Below are 14,996 nucleotides of genomic sequence, written 5' to 3' on the forward strand. Positions count from 1 at the left end.
ATTACATTTAAGTTCTCCAAAAGGAGGTTTTACTTTTCCTTTCTCCTGGATAGAAACAAAGTTGGTTCAGCACAATTCAATTGGGGAGTGGTCAAGTTGCTTTATCATCATAGAGTCAATCAAAAAAAAAAAAAAAAAAAGCTCTCAGTTTTCATTAGGATTTCTGATTGTTGATCCTGAGCTCCTGAAAGAGCCCCTGTACTTGCTCTTCATACCTGTATTGCTGGGCATTTCCAGCTTCTAATTCAGCACTCTCAGTACTCTCAATATAATGTCAGGGGCTAAGAGCAACATAAGCACAGCTCTGTTTGCAGCAAGCAGGCCATAGACTGTGCACAAATGTGAGAGCCAAGATGATGCCACTATTAGCTCATTGACTTTCAATCATTTTAGAGGCCACTACATTTTGAAATTATGCATTTAAATTGTGATAGATTGCATCAGTTTATAACCAGGGAAGCGATAAAGAGGAAGCCTATGCTCACCTCTCAATAATGCAGCCTCTCCCAGTATTGTGCCTCAGTGATAATAGCAATACTATTCCTTATGGCTTTTTTTGATACTTAAAGACCATTAGAGCTCTACAGCATGCTATGCACTAGTAAACATTATTGTTTGACTGATGAGTCCACTTTTTTGAGAGAGTGACTGTAGCACTATGAAATCAGGTAATAAAGAGTTCAGGCACTACAGGTTTGCACTTAACTGCAGTTTATTATATTCCAGAATTGATTCAATAGGGTTGAAAAGATAAGGTATAAATCAAACACTTCCCTTCTCAGTACACAATCACTGCTACAAACTGCCACTTTTGCAGAAATAGGGAAAAAGTTTGGAAGAGGTCTCTGGAGGTCAGGTATTCTGACCTCTTGCTCAGCAGTGCTAACTTCAAATTTAGACCAGCTTCCTCAGCTTCTCCTCCAGACAACACTTGAGGATATCCTGTGAGGAAGATTTCATAATTTCTCTGGACAACTCTTTCCAGTGCTTCTCCCCTCTCATTGTGAAGACTTTTATTTTTATGTTCAATGGGAGGTTATCTGAAAAAAGGCTAATCGGATTAAATAGAAATACCCAGTAGGGATCAGAGGAATAATGACAGGGTGATGGTGACCCCTAAGTTTTACTGCCTCATAGAGATGGCTTTAGCTGCCTGTGAAGAAGAAATCCTCTGCATCCTGATGTCCACCAGATTCAGCTCATGTAAGTATTCATTTACTGCAAATTGTGACTGTTTTCTCTTGTCCTTTCACTATGCATCACTTGTTCTGTCACTTTCCAGGAAAAGTTTTCATACTTCCTTTCCTTCTTCACTACCACCTGTCTTTACTGTTATATTCTTCTGCCTAAACAAAGCCAGTACCCTTGTTTCTCCACTCTTCTTGCCAGGGTCTTCTGGTGTCCAGAACTTACCATCTTTCAGCTCTCACCAATGAGGAAGTCCACATATCTTGAATCTAGCCTCTGTCAGTCCCTATTCCTGTGGGATGTAAGTCTTTGATTCCTCTTCTGCACATTCTGAGTCTTTAAAAAAAAAACAAAAACAAAATAAACAACAACCTTCCATTTTTTCCCCTTATGCTACACAGCGTGCTTACCACATCCTTTACCTAGCAGCTTAGTTATTCAACCAGAACACATTCTTACACTTATGAGGTTGTGTCACCCCCAGCTACAGCCTCAGGGAATAACACGAGCTATTACATCAAATTTCTGCTGAATACTCAAATACTCACTGCTAACTAGGTTGCCCTTCCACTGTTGTAATCTTTCAACCCTTAAGTACTTTTTTTTTTTCCAAGTATATTATGATGTACCATACTATCTTGGACACACCTTTGGGAAACCGGGCATGACACCAGCTGGGTTGATGCTGACTAGATGGAGCAAGAGTATTCTGGTCTGGACTCATTGGAAGAGATTTAAACTAGGTGCAGCAGGGAAAGGGGATGTATCTCTGAGTGACACAGAAGAATCAAGGAACACCAACACTTTAGGAAGCACTGAGAAAATATCTATGACTTGTCTCAAAGGAATTAGGGAGAGCTCCTCTAAAAAGGTGATGCAGCCATTAGTCCAAATGAAGTGCCTTTATACTGATACCTGCAACACAAGAAACAAGTAGGAGGGGCTGGAAACCACATTGCAATTAGAAAACTATGACCTAATTACTATCATGGAAATATGGTGGGAAAAATCACATAAATGGAACACTGCAGTTGAGGGCTACAAGCTTTTCAGAAGAGGTAGGCAGGGAAGGAGGGATGGGGTGTCACCTTCTACATTAAGAAATTGACAGATTGCAAAGAGATGCCTCTGAGAAACAGCCACAAACAGGTTGAGAGCTTGTGGGTAAAAATTAAGGACTGGACCAATAAAGGACATCTTGTGATTGGGGTCTTCTACAGGCTGTCTGATCAAGGGGAGCCTGATGATGAGGCCTTCCTGCTTCAGCTACAAGGAGCACTGCACTCGCAGGCTCTCATCCTGATGAGGGATTTCAACCACCTGGATGTCTGCTGGGAAAGCAAGCTGTAAGCATCCAGAAGACTTCTGGAGTACATCGAGGATAACTTCCTGGCTCAGGTATTAGACAAACCAACCAGAGCAGAACCATTATTGGACTTGGTGCTCACCAATGTGGGTGAACTCATTTAACGAGGTTAAGAACAGAGGCTGTCTCATCTGAAGTGACAATGCCCTGGTTGATTTCATGATCTCAGGGAATATGGGCCTTGCAAAGAAAAAATTCAGGACCCTGAACTTTAGAAGAGCAAAATTCTAGTTACTCAAAGACCTAGTGGATGAGATCTTCTGGAAAACAGTCCTTAGGGTTAGAGGAACTGATCAAAGCTGGCAACTCTTTAAGGACCCATTAGAGTGCAAGAGCTCTCCATCCCCATGTGTAAGAAATCAAGCAGGGAAGGCAGGAAATTAGCATGGCTGAGCAAGGACCTGCTGGTCAAACTGAGGTGTAAGAAGGAACTGTACAGGCAGTGGAAACAGGGACACATGGCTTGGGAAGATTACAGGGATACTGTCCAGCGTAGGGATGGAATCAAGAAAGCCAAGGTACGGATGGAACTGAAATTGGCAAGGGTTGCAAAGAATAACAAAAACGGATTCTATAGGCACATTGGCCAGAAATGAAATGCCATGGAGAGTGTACCCCTTCTGATAAATGGGAAGGGAGAACTGGTAACAACAGACATGGAGAAGGCTGAGGTACTCAACAAGTTCTTTGCCTCAGTCTTCACTGACATTCAGACCTCTTGTGTCTCTCAATCCCTTGAACATCTAGGCAGGGTCTGGAGGGGCACAGTCCTTTCCCCTGTAAATGAAGAGCATGTCTGAAACCACCTATGGGATCTGATGGTGTGCATCCCAGGATCCTGAAGGAATTGGTTGATGTAGTTGCCAAACCTCTCTTCATCATATTTGAAAAACCATGACAGTCAGGCAAAGTCCCCATTAAGCAGACAAAGGGAAACATCACTCCCATTTTTAAAAAGAGTGGAAAGGAGGACCTGTGGATCTACAGACTGGTGAGCCTCACCTCACCTCTGTGCCTGGAAAGATCAGAGAACAGATCCTCCTGGAAGAAATGTCAAGGCACATGCAAGACTGAGAGGTGATCCGAGATAGCCAGCATGACTTCATCAAAGGCAAATCATGCCTTACCAAACTGGTGGCCTTCTATGATGGCGTGATTGCATCAGTTGACAAAGGAAGACCAACCGATGTCATCTGCCTAGTATTCTGTAAGGCCTAGTATTCTGTGTGGGCCATGTTCCCTTAGCTCTAAATTGGAGAGATACAGATTTGAAGGGTGAACTATTCAGTGGATAAGGAATTGGCTGGGTGGCCACACCCAGAGAGTTGTGATCAATGGCTCTATGTCCAAGTGACTAACAGTGTCTAGCAGTGTCCCTCAGGGGTCTGTTTTGGGACCAGTGCTATTTAATATCTTTATCAAGGCATAGATAGTGTGATCAAGTATACCCTCAGCAAGTTTGCAGATGATGCAGATGAAGCTGAGTGGTGCAATATATTTTTTAGAAGGAAGGGGTGCCATCCAAAGGACCTGGACAAGCTTGAGAAGTGGGCCCACGTGAACCTAATGAGATTCAACAAATCCAAGTGCAAGGTGCTGCATCTGGATAAGGACAATCCTGGACATGAGTACAGACTAGGTGAAGAACTCAGAGCAGCTCTCAGAGAAGGATTTGGGTGTCCTAGTGGATGAAAAGTTCAACACAAGCCTGCAGTGTGAGATTGCAGCCCAGAAGACCAACTATATCCCGGGCCTCGTCAACAGAGGCAAGGACAGCAGGTCGAGGGAGGTGATTGTCCCACTCTGCTCTGCCATTGGGAGGCCCTATTTGGACAAGGTTTGGGGCCCCCAGCACAAGAAAGATGTGGACCCATTAGAGTGAGCCCAGAGGAGGGCCATGAAGATTATCAGAGGGCTGGAGCCTATGAAGAAAGGCTGAGAGATCTGGGGATGTTCAGACAGATAGTGATAGGACAAGGGAGAATGGTTTTAAACTAAAAGAGAGGAAATTTATATTAGATGTTAGGAGGAAATCCTGCGCTCAGAGGGTGGTGAGGCACTGGAACAAGTTGTTGCCCAGAGAATTTGTGGATGCCCCATCCCTGGAGGTGTTCAAGGCCAGGTTGGATGGGGGCCTGGGCAACCTGATCTAGTGGGTGGCATTCCTGCCTATGGCAGGGGGGTTGGACCTTGATGATCTTTAACGTCCTTTCCAACACAAGCCATTCTGTGATTCTATGATAACAGTAGAAATACACCACTGAACTAAGAGTAAAGAGAAAATCACCCGTCTCTGCCTCCTCGTTTCCAAACACATACACAGAGAGTGAATATTTCCCCTTCAGTACATGCAGACTTCTGGGAACTGGATTTTTCCATGTCTCTATACAGCATCTAGCCCTGTGGTGCTTCTGTCTTAGATCTGAACTTCAAAGTGTGACTGCTTCAAGTAATCAAATTACTGTATGTGTTTCTCAATGCAGTTAACTGCCACCTCTTTAACACTGATGTATGACATTACAATGTAAAACTGTAGTGGAGAATAAGCAATGGAATCTGTAGATCACCAGCCAGCTTACTTTAACATTTAGCTGATGAGTCTTTAAGTATGTTTCCCATCAGGGTAACATACTTAGATCTTCTCTAAATGAAGATCTGCACAATGTCATTATTGGTGAAGGAAAAAGCAGCAGCTGCATTTAATTAAAAATTCATAATAGCTTTGATTGTAAACATTTCCTATTTTACTTGGTTGTACCTTTTGCCCCTAGGACTGTTGACCAAATCTGAATTTGTTTGGAAAGACTGAATGCAAAAAGTTCAGCACGTGATAAATATTAAATATATATCTTTTTGTTGATGTAAAAATATTATTCTGTTATAAAAGTATTTTATTGAGCAGCTTTATAGCTGGAAAGGCTGTTAATAGAAAGTTGAGATTTCATTTGGCATCCAAACAGTCTATGGTGAGGAGACATGTCTCTCTATGATTCAGTTTTAATTACTTTGAATTAAGATTGAAAAATTGAGATCTGAAAGTAAACATCCATTCTTCACAAATCATTGCTTCTACATTTATGAAGTTTTCCATAAAATGTGTTTGTGTTTTATATCCAGGTATAACTTAGCTTGAAAAGTAGAAATTATACAGAGATTATACAGGATAAATGACAGTTCCTGCAAAACAAGACAGTTTGGTGGGTGGAAACTCCATGGTATTCTATCATTACAGTTCCCAAAAGCTAAAAAATCTTAGAGAATAAACTTCTATTGCTAATTTTGTTCTGTAAATAGATTGTGAAACTTAATATGCATTTCAATAAAGTACTCAACAGAAATTCCTGTTATTAACAATATACATACAATCTGATGCAATCTGCAAATAAGTCTTATATATTCCTCTTTACTCCAAGGAGTGGACCTAGCACTTAGGGAACTCTTTTATTTATTTATTTATTTATTTATTTATTTATTATGGCTTATTTCATCACTAAGTAATATATAATTTTATCTGGAAAACCTACCTTCTCCGAGAACACTGGGACACTTCTACAGAAACAATGTTGGTTGACATTCAGCATAATCTTTAATGTCCCTCTATATAAAATTAATGAAGACTGGGGCTGGGAGGGGAGAGGGGGGGAGGGTGAAGCAAAGGAAGCAAGCAAGCAAACCAAGAAACAAAGAAAAAAAAAAGAGAGAAAAAATAGGAATTTTATTCCTTGTGTTATCACTGTATATATTTCATCCAGTTTTACACCTCTTCTTGGCCAGTCTTCTGCGTCCCTCCTTCTTGTTTTTTCTCAATAACATTGCAGCTTGTAAGATGTAAATCTTACTTGAACAGGATGCACAATAAAGGTGTAATAAATTTACATTAACAAAACCTAGTAATTCTGAGGAGACATCTCAAGGTTTGGAACTTGGAAATGAGTGTTTACTCTATGTACCCTTGCACAGTGTGGGTATAACACTTGGCAACACTTAAAGAAATCATTTCTCATTCAAAATTAATTATATTGTAGCTACAGATTTGGTAACATACTGGCAATTTCTATTGATTAATCCAGGGATATTGTGGAAACCTGAAGCATACTGAAAGTGCCTTTAAAAGGAGATGCTGATTTTAATTGGAGGGAATGGTACACAAGCCTGCTAAATAGAGGTGAGTGAGGTCATTCTTTTAGAGCAGTCAGAGTTGATGATCTGTGACTTATCATACTGTATGTGTTCTTCAATTAAAATAGTTTGTTTCAAAATAAACCATCTTAATTTCCTTATAGCAGTTTAGAATTACAACAATTGTGATTTGCATTGATAGAGATGAAAAAGAGAAAGAAAAGAGACACATAAACAACTAGAAATTGAGGAGAGCCTAATAAATTCAGGATTACCAGTGATTACAGCACATTGTCAAGCATATACTACTTACAACTCATCTTGAACTTGCATCATACTTCCTAGTTGCTGAGTCTTTATAATATATGAATTTAATCTTTTTGTTAAGACAACAGGTGGTGGCTTTCTGCACTTCCAGGCACATGAATACTGTCAAGCATTACTGCGTCTGATGCCTTGTAAAGTAATCTGATATAATTGTTTCTATGTGCTTGGGGGAATCTCAAAGGAGATCTCAAGACCGTTTTATTTTCTATCAACTTTGTTATTATTCCCTACAATCTTACTGAAGTTGCTATTTGGAGAAAAATTCTAGTACCTTTCCACCGTAGGAATTGTCTTTTCTGCAACTTGCTTTAATGTTTATTTATTTATTTATTTTTCCCATATCATTATCAAGTTTTACTCAACAACAAATTTCCTTGAAATTACTTAAAACCAAGAATCCTGGAGTCATTTTACAGACTAAGAACTTGACCATGACTTGGTGATTTATCTTCAAATAACTTATTGCAAGATCCATCTCTGCTATTGTTACGTAGCTGAAGTTTCCATACTTTTTCAGAAAAGTTCTAATTTCAGTTATTGAGGATATGCCGGTGAAATTCAGAGGGCACAGATTTATACCAATGTTGAGCGTGTTTGAGAAAGCCACTGTCTTTAGCAATGGTATTTGTGTCGCTAGCAAAATGACTAAGAAACAAATGATTACACTATGCACTACATGTACCAGTACTGTAAATCAAACAGATTTACTGCTTAAATGGAAGGAAAAAGAAGGCTTATCTGCCAAATCCCTTTCTTTTTATAGCATTCATTAAGCGTATTTTGAAAGTCATTCCCCTATATGTGTAAAATCTTTACTATATTTTTTCACAGGTACATATATCTACATTTATTTATTTTTTTTGTATGTATGTATGTATGTATACACACAAAAAAAGCAAGCAAAACTTCAGTCTCTCTATATAAATTATTTTATGTCATCAGAGAGTCTGCAGTTATTTACATTTACAGTGTTTAAAAAAATAGTGTTTTTGTTTTGTTTTGTTTTTAATAGCCATGTCCTTGACTGTTAAAGATGAGGACTCTCTTTTATTTTTATTTTTTTCTAGTGTTATTTAACTAGCTTCCTCCCTCCACCTACCATCTTTTCTTAATGTGATTTGGTAATTTCATGCCTCTAGAATGTCACCAAAAGTAATAAAATGGCAATTTAAAAACAGGTTAAAAGCTGATCTAAATGACACCATTCTTCTGAGGCTATTAAAAACAGAACTCACAGCAGGTCCTCATGTTGCTAGACAGCTCTGAAACTTCCATGCTTAAAAAGAAATGTTTTGTCTCAGGGAATATTCTATTCAATAACGGGCCAACTGAGAGCTCACAGATTAATATGTTCTCATAGCAGATTACATAGTTCATCTTCCACTCTTCTAAAGAATGCCTTTTCCTTTACTACTCTAATCTCACCCTGATTTTTATAGCACAGATGTTGAAAGATTTTATGATTTAAAAATAAGCATTATTAATGTAGAAGAAATATTACATTGTTTAGAGTCCTATCATAACAACTAAAGGTGCAAATGCTGACAGGTTTCCCAGTCTTGGAAGACTGAAAAGCTTATTACCTTCCTTCCTTCCTTCCTTCCTTCCTTCCTTCCTTCCTTCCTTCCTTCCTTCCTTCCTTCCTTCCTTCCTTCCTTCCTTCCTTCCTTCCCTCTTTTTCTCTCTCTTTCTCTCCTTCTTTCTTTCTCTCTCTCTTTCTCTCTTTCTCTTTATCTCTTTTTTCTCTTTCTCTCTTTCTTTCACCCTCCCCTCTCCTCACTCCCCTCTTACCCCCTCCCCATTCCCTCTCTACCTCATCCTCCCCACCTCTCTCTCTTCTCCCCCTCTCCCAGCCCTGCCTCTCCCCCTTTTCCACACTGCCTCTCCCTCTCTCCCCCTCCCTCTCCCTACCCCCTCTCTTCCTCTCCCTCACTTTCTTTCTCTCTCCACACCTCTCTTTTTGTCACCCTCTCCCCACCTCTCTGTCTCCCCCCTCACCTCCCACTCTCCCTCCCACTCTCCCTCTCCTCATCCCTCTCTCCTTCTCTGCTTCTTCCTCCCCTTTGACCTCCTTCTCCCTCCCCTCCCCTCTTCTCCCCCTTCCCTCTCTTCCTTCCTTCTCCCTTCCACCTCTCTTCTTCTTTCTCTTCCCTCTCCCCCTTTCTTTCTCTCTTTCTTTCTCTTCCTTCCCCTTCCCTCTTTCTCTCTCTCCCCTCTCTTCCCCCCCCATCCTTACTCTCTCTTTCTTCCTTCCTTTCTCTCTTTCTCTTTCTTTCTTCCTTTCTTTTTCTTACTTTCTTCTTTTCCTTCTGGAAGGGGAGAGAAAAGGTGGAGAGAAAAAAGTAGAAAAAGGAAGGTTATAATTTGGAACTTCCATTACTGAGAATCAGGTGAGACCAAAAAAAAAAAAAAAAGTAAGAAATTAAGGTTAATGTTTCTCACTTCTCCCTCCCTCCACATTTGGGTTCTCAGCTGACAACACTGCAGTTGCATTGACATTAACATTATAGTTCTGATCAGGGAATGCATTTTTGAAATGAATATCCTGGTCAATGAATTGAACAAATGTATGATAATTTGGTTTGCACTGGTGGTTGTCTCAGAGAGCATGGCTGGATGCCTTTCAGAAGAGAGTAAAGAGGAAAACACAACCATTAGCATGCCTGCTGAACTCTACCATAAGTGAGATGTTCACAACAACAGACTAAAACTATGTCAAAGTACAAAGTCTTTCGGTATTAGGCTCTCAACATCAACTGTTTTGCTGTATATATCCATTCCTATTGGTCTGCATTACATACATTTTCAGACTACAAGAACCTTTTTCACTACAAGTCTCCCTTCCAGGAGTAAACAAATTCTTTCTTCTACCCTTTCCCTGCTCCTGTCACCTGCCCTCCTTCCTCGCATCAAAGAGGGAAAACAAAACAGAGGGTCACTTCAGGAACAGAAGGCAAATGACATATAAAAGGTTTAAAATGTTTTTGAACTACAGATACAAACAAGGAAGTTGCTGTGAGAAGAGAGAGGAGGTTCAGGCAAAGGTATTACTACATGTTTTTTTGGTTTATTTTATTTTATTTTCCTTCCAAACTGTGCCTGTACAAAGCACTAACTTTAATGGTTAGGTGATTTTGTAGGCCACCGTGGATATTTATCTCCAGTGAGTGAGTGAGGTCTTTGTCTGGTAATTAAAAAAGCCATTAAATCTTGAAAACACACCATGGGGAATCTTGAAAACACACAGCTTTGTATTTGTATCTGAAAGTAAATAAGTGCTACCTTTTCCCCATGCCATGTATCAAGACACCATTAGAAGAAATCTCCGTGGAAATACTTGTTTCTTATCCAGATCTATCATATGATTTATTCAGAGAGAGTTTTGATATACAGGCGAGATTTTGTAATACTTTTGTAATACATCCCCTACAACTACAAAAAGAAACAATCACAGTACTCACACAAAGGTACTACAATGATTTCATCAGTCTGATTTAGAAGGGATAGATTTCCAAGGGTTTGAGTAGAAGGAGCAATACAAAAGAAAACAGGCTGATGAGCGGGACTGGTAAAGCCATTTTGTGCACTGTCTCACGCTTTCTAAGTAAGTCTTTAAGTGGAAGAAGTATCAATACAACACCAACGTCATATCAGAAAATTGAACAATTCCAACAGAGTAATTGGTTACAAAAAGATCCATTGTGTTGCATTCACAATATGTCTGACACTTTTGAAATTTCTGCTACAGTATTTGGTCTAATTAATCAGCAGCTATGTTCATGATTGGGTATGGATGTCTGGAAAGGCCTTCGCTCCTCAATACGTAAGTAGAAATACTCAGACTGTGTTTTTTTCTGTGGTGGTCAAATAGAATTGACAGATCTGTATTAAGGACAGCTGCAAGCCAGCAGTACACAACAGTATGGGATCTTGCTTGTGTGCAGCTCTGAATCAGAGACGGGCTGTGCTGATTTTGAAATTTTTCACTTATCTCAAAGTCTACATCTGATGGTGTGTGTCATCTACAGCCAGTAGTGTCTCCTGGTTTCCTGTATCAGATCACTGTATTAGCATACATAGCACAACCATGCAATAAATACCCAGCAATCAGCTTATTCAATCTTTTAAAGTCTGGTCTGGTCCAATTTCTCTTTTCCTGCCTCATTGGCCAAAGATACTGAAATTTGGCTCTGACTGATATATCTGGAATATTGATATTGACCATAAAATCTTGTAAAACACCAAAGCTGGAAGATTGCTTTCTATCTATATATTTTATATATGATATTATTTATAATTTTGGTATGCATGACATTCAGCACTTGAAGCCTGGTTTCTCTTGATGGCAAAGACATAGATTTTAGTCTGTTTAAATTGGCATTGATTGTAGTTACAACCTTTTGGAAACATGTGAACCCAGAAATATTCAGTAGTGTCTGTGTTCCTGTTAGTATCTTATTCGTGAGACTTCCTGCCAGGGTGACAAAGCAACATGCTAAAAACTTTTGTCATTGTCTCATATAAAGTTTTACATATAGTGATGAAGAGATGTGAAATATGTATGATTGATTTTTGGCTGGCAGAAATAAATTTCTGAAGGAAAGACAGAGGGAAAAACAGTGGGAGCCAGACTGTCAGATTTGTATCTGTATTTCATGGAAGAGGATGATCCAAGTATGCAGTGGATTTTTGTTATATCGTAAGGTGGCAATACCAGAGCAGACTTAAAGGGCAGGCTAGTGTGTAGACAGTGTTGTAAGCAGAGAAATTGGATTCTAGGACAGCACTGTAATAGCATTTATGCCTTCAGAAAAGCCATGAAATAAGAGAATGTCTAATGACTTTGAAGAATGTTATTTCCAGAGAGTATTTCCAAAGTGGATTCCAATGTATAATCCAGATTTTTGAAGAGAGAAACCTCCAGAACTTCAGTTTTCTGAAGATATGTAACTAAAAAATAAGTCTTTTCTCTTTAAAGTTGGTTTCTACAATGTCATGAATGAATTACAATGTTATTAAACAAGAGCTTCGGCTTTCAATGGTAGGAGGAAACTTAGTTAACTGAATTCCTTGTTTCACAAGGAAATTTAATTTGTTTCCTAATTTTCACTTAAAAAAAAAAAAAAAAGTACATATTTCTTATACTTCTGCACAAATTTCCACTTCTTACCTCTTTTCATCCAACATCTTTAATGAATTCGGCATCTTCAGTTAAAGAGACAACAAACTAGATTGATTGAGAGGAATGTTAAAAGAGACAATAGGCGTATGTTTGTAAGAGTGTTTAATTAAATAGATCTCCTTTCAAAAATATACTTTTTACTCTGTTCTATTAATTGGCATTGTGAAGCTTTGAAATACATGAGTTCAAATTAATCTTATTCTTTGAAAGTCATGTAATTTTAATGAAGCTAAATATAACAGAAGTTATATAGAACAATAAAAATACATTCTTTAGGACAACTATGAAAGGAGGAATTTATCTGATGATGTTAAGAAAGGAAAAAAAGTCTTCATTTGAGTTAAATTGCTTTTATGTTTTTTGTCCTGTTCCAGTTTTGATTTTTCCCCTCCTTGTCCATAGATAGATTTTGTATTAGATTCAGATCTGAGTGCCAAAGTCAATGAGCCCCTCTCTGTTTCAACTCCAGTTTTCCATTCTCCATTCAAGAGGGTTACAAATAAGTGAAACCATATATTTTGAACTGTAACTCACTATTTTGTATAAATGCTGATTAATGTTTATATTCTACTTGCCTTTTTTCCACAATCTGTCTTATTTTCTTTAGTACATCAAGAGCCAAACCTACATATCTATAGCAGTATGTTTTTTCGCCCATCTCAACATACAACCAGCTTTAGTGTCACATGTGAAATGCATGCAACAGAAATGCCTATGGAAGGTGGAAAGGAACCAGAAAAAAAATGTATCAAAGTTTGCTTCTGGGCTTAGTAGCTTATATGTTTGTCAAAGTTTCTTTGCTATAAAATAGAAAAGAAAAGGTTAACCAATTAATTACAAATATCACCCTCTCAACCCCATAGAAATAAAAAATTAAAATTAAAATTAAAACCATCACACCTATGGACCATACCGGACCCTCAGGTTTCCTCCTTCCTGTATGTACCTCCACTCTCTCACTTTACTGGGGAGAACAGATGCACTATATTTAGCATTACATGTAACTCCTTCTTCAGGATAGTTTGCTCTACAAAGCTCTAAAACAGCGTTGCCCCCACTCCATGTTTGTAGTTCTCCTGTAGCTTATTTATTTAGTGGAAATATAGTTTTGGATTTTTGTCATACATGGTTGTGATGATTTTACATTGATTCTCTCCTGCCTTCCATTCTGCTCTTTACAAGTCTTCTCTCATGCAAATGCTGCAAATGGAATTTCTGAGACTACAGTATTATATCTCTCAGCTGATACCTTCTTTTTAGGTTGAAACTTTTTTTTTTTTTTTTTTTTTTTTTTTTTTTGAGATAATCCTTTAAAAATTGTTGCATTACCTCTAGTCAGGTACAAAAGGTTTTCACTCTTTGTACATCCCATCGTCTCCTCCAATTTGCAGCACACCTTCAGCTACCTATGGGTGTTGTATCAGACATATAGGTGACTGAGGGTGTTACATCATTGCCTTTTGTCAGCATGAGGTTTCTTAGCATCTGTAGCTGTGTATACCAATTTTTCTTCAAAATGGGGGAAAAAAGGTTTGGAAAAGGTTATGGTTCTAAAGTAATTATCAGCAAATGGTGTTTTTTCCACAGGCAGTTCTTTATGCAGGAAAATAGCAATATGCTCTAGTAAACAATTATAACTCCTGTAAATTTCTGTGTATTTTACAGGTCCAAGGGTTTAAAAGTCTGAGGCAAATCCAAGTTCACTGACTAAAGACTGCTGGATATACAAGAGTGTAACCACCCCTTTTATCCCACTACTATGACCTCAAAAGAAAGACTTGTCAAAAAGCATTCATAGTAACAGCATACGTGAATATTTTCACTGTTTAAAGTCTGCCACTTATTCCTTTGTACCACTCTGGTTGCTTTCCTGAGATCACATTAAACTCAGCTGAGCATAACATGCAAAGGAAAAGTGACCCTGAAAGGTTCCTTTTAAGCACTCTATGCTTCCCTGACTCATTTTAATGTGGCTGCCACGTGGTTCAGTAGCTGTATAAGTGCATGTGCTTGTTTAGTCCTGCCGTAAATGTTAATCTCTCCCTGGAAGATAAAAGGACTGCCCCCTTATATTATATTAACTCCAAAATTATTATTACTTTCAAAAAATATATATTTTTTGTATTTAAGCCTCCCTTCCATGAATGTGAAGGGAGATGGCAGTATCAAGACAGCACTTTGACAAAAAAAAAAAAAAAAAAAAAAGGCAAAATGCCAGTCCTCATTGTAGGCCTGTGGGGTAGTGCATACGAAACAAAAACACTGCTACAAAGGAAGAAAAAGAAAAAGCAGAAGTGCAGAAGTGTGGCTAAAACTAGGATAGCTGCAAAAACTGGCAAAAAAAAAGAAAAAGTTAAGTTGAGAAAAAACAGCAGACATAAAAGCTTCAGATTTTACAAAGGTATATATAAGAGTTTTCAGGTGACTAGAAGCAATAATAACATCCATCTTAATTCCTTAAGACAGTAAGTAAGCTACTGAAGACAGTAGCTTTACAGGGCAAAAACATAACAAAAAAAATTGTTAAATGAGTAGTGTTACTATTCCATATCAATCTGAAGTGGCATTAATCAAATGCTTAGGTTCCTAAATCAACGGGAAATGAGAAAATGAATTTCTAAAGAAATATTTTTTTCTTTCCATTGACTTTAGATATATTTGGAGGGGGACATTTATAGGAAGTGATAAAGACACATCAGTTACATATGAGATAGCTACAGAAATGTTATGCTGCACTGTAAGAATTTATGGAAAACAAAATATTACCTCAAGTCAAGGTTTTGTGTGAGAAACGTGATTAAAGAATTGAAAATT

At 38.3% G+C, this 14,996-nt stretch overlaps 1 long non-coding RNA gene across 3 annotated transcripts; it reads left to right on the top strand.

Moving 5' to 3' along the window:
• The first annotated feature begins 1,094 nt into the window (after positions 1–1,094).
• On the top strand, positions 1,095–14,459 carry LOC121070961. Of its 3 annotated transcripts, XR_005820321.1 has the most exons (6): positions 1,095–1,203; positions 1,390–1,489; positions 6,625–6,719; positions 9,996–10,044; positions 10,749–10,823; positions 13,848–14,459. It is a non-coding gene; the product is annotated as an uncharacterized LOC121070961 (long non-coding RNA). The 3 variants fall into 3 exon arrangements; XR_005820322.1 differs by lacking the exon at positions 9,996–10,044; XR_005820320.1 differs by lacking the exons at positions 1,095–1,203; positions 1,390–1,489 and adding an exon at positions 5,095–5,177.
• Positions 14,460–14,996: the final 537 nt, after the last annotated feature.

The sequence above is a fragment of the Cygnus olor genome, chromosome 5 (genome assembly GCF_009769625.2).
Source record: "Cygnus olor isolate bCygOlo1 chromosome 5, bCygOlo1.pri.v2, whole genome shotgun sequence".
NCBI classification, from domain to species: Eukaryota; Metazoa; Chordata; class Aves; order Anseriformes; family Anatidae; genus Cygnus; species Cygnus olor.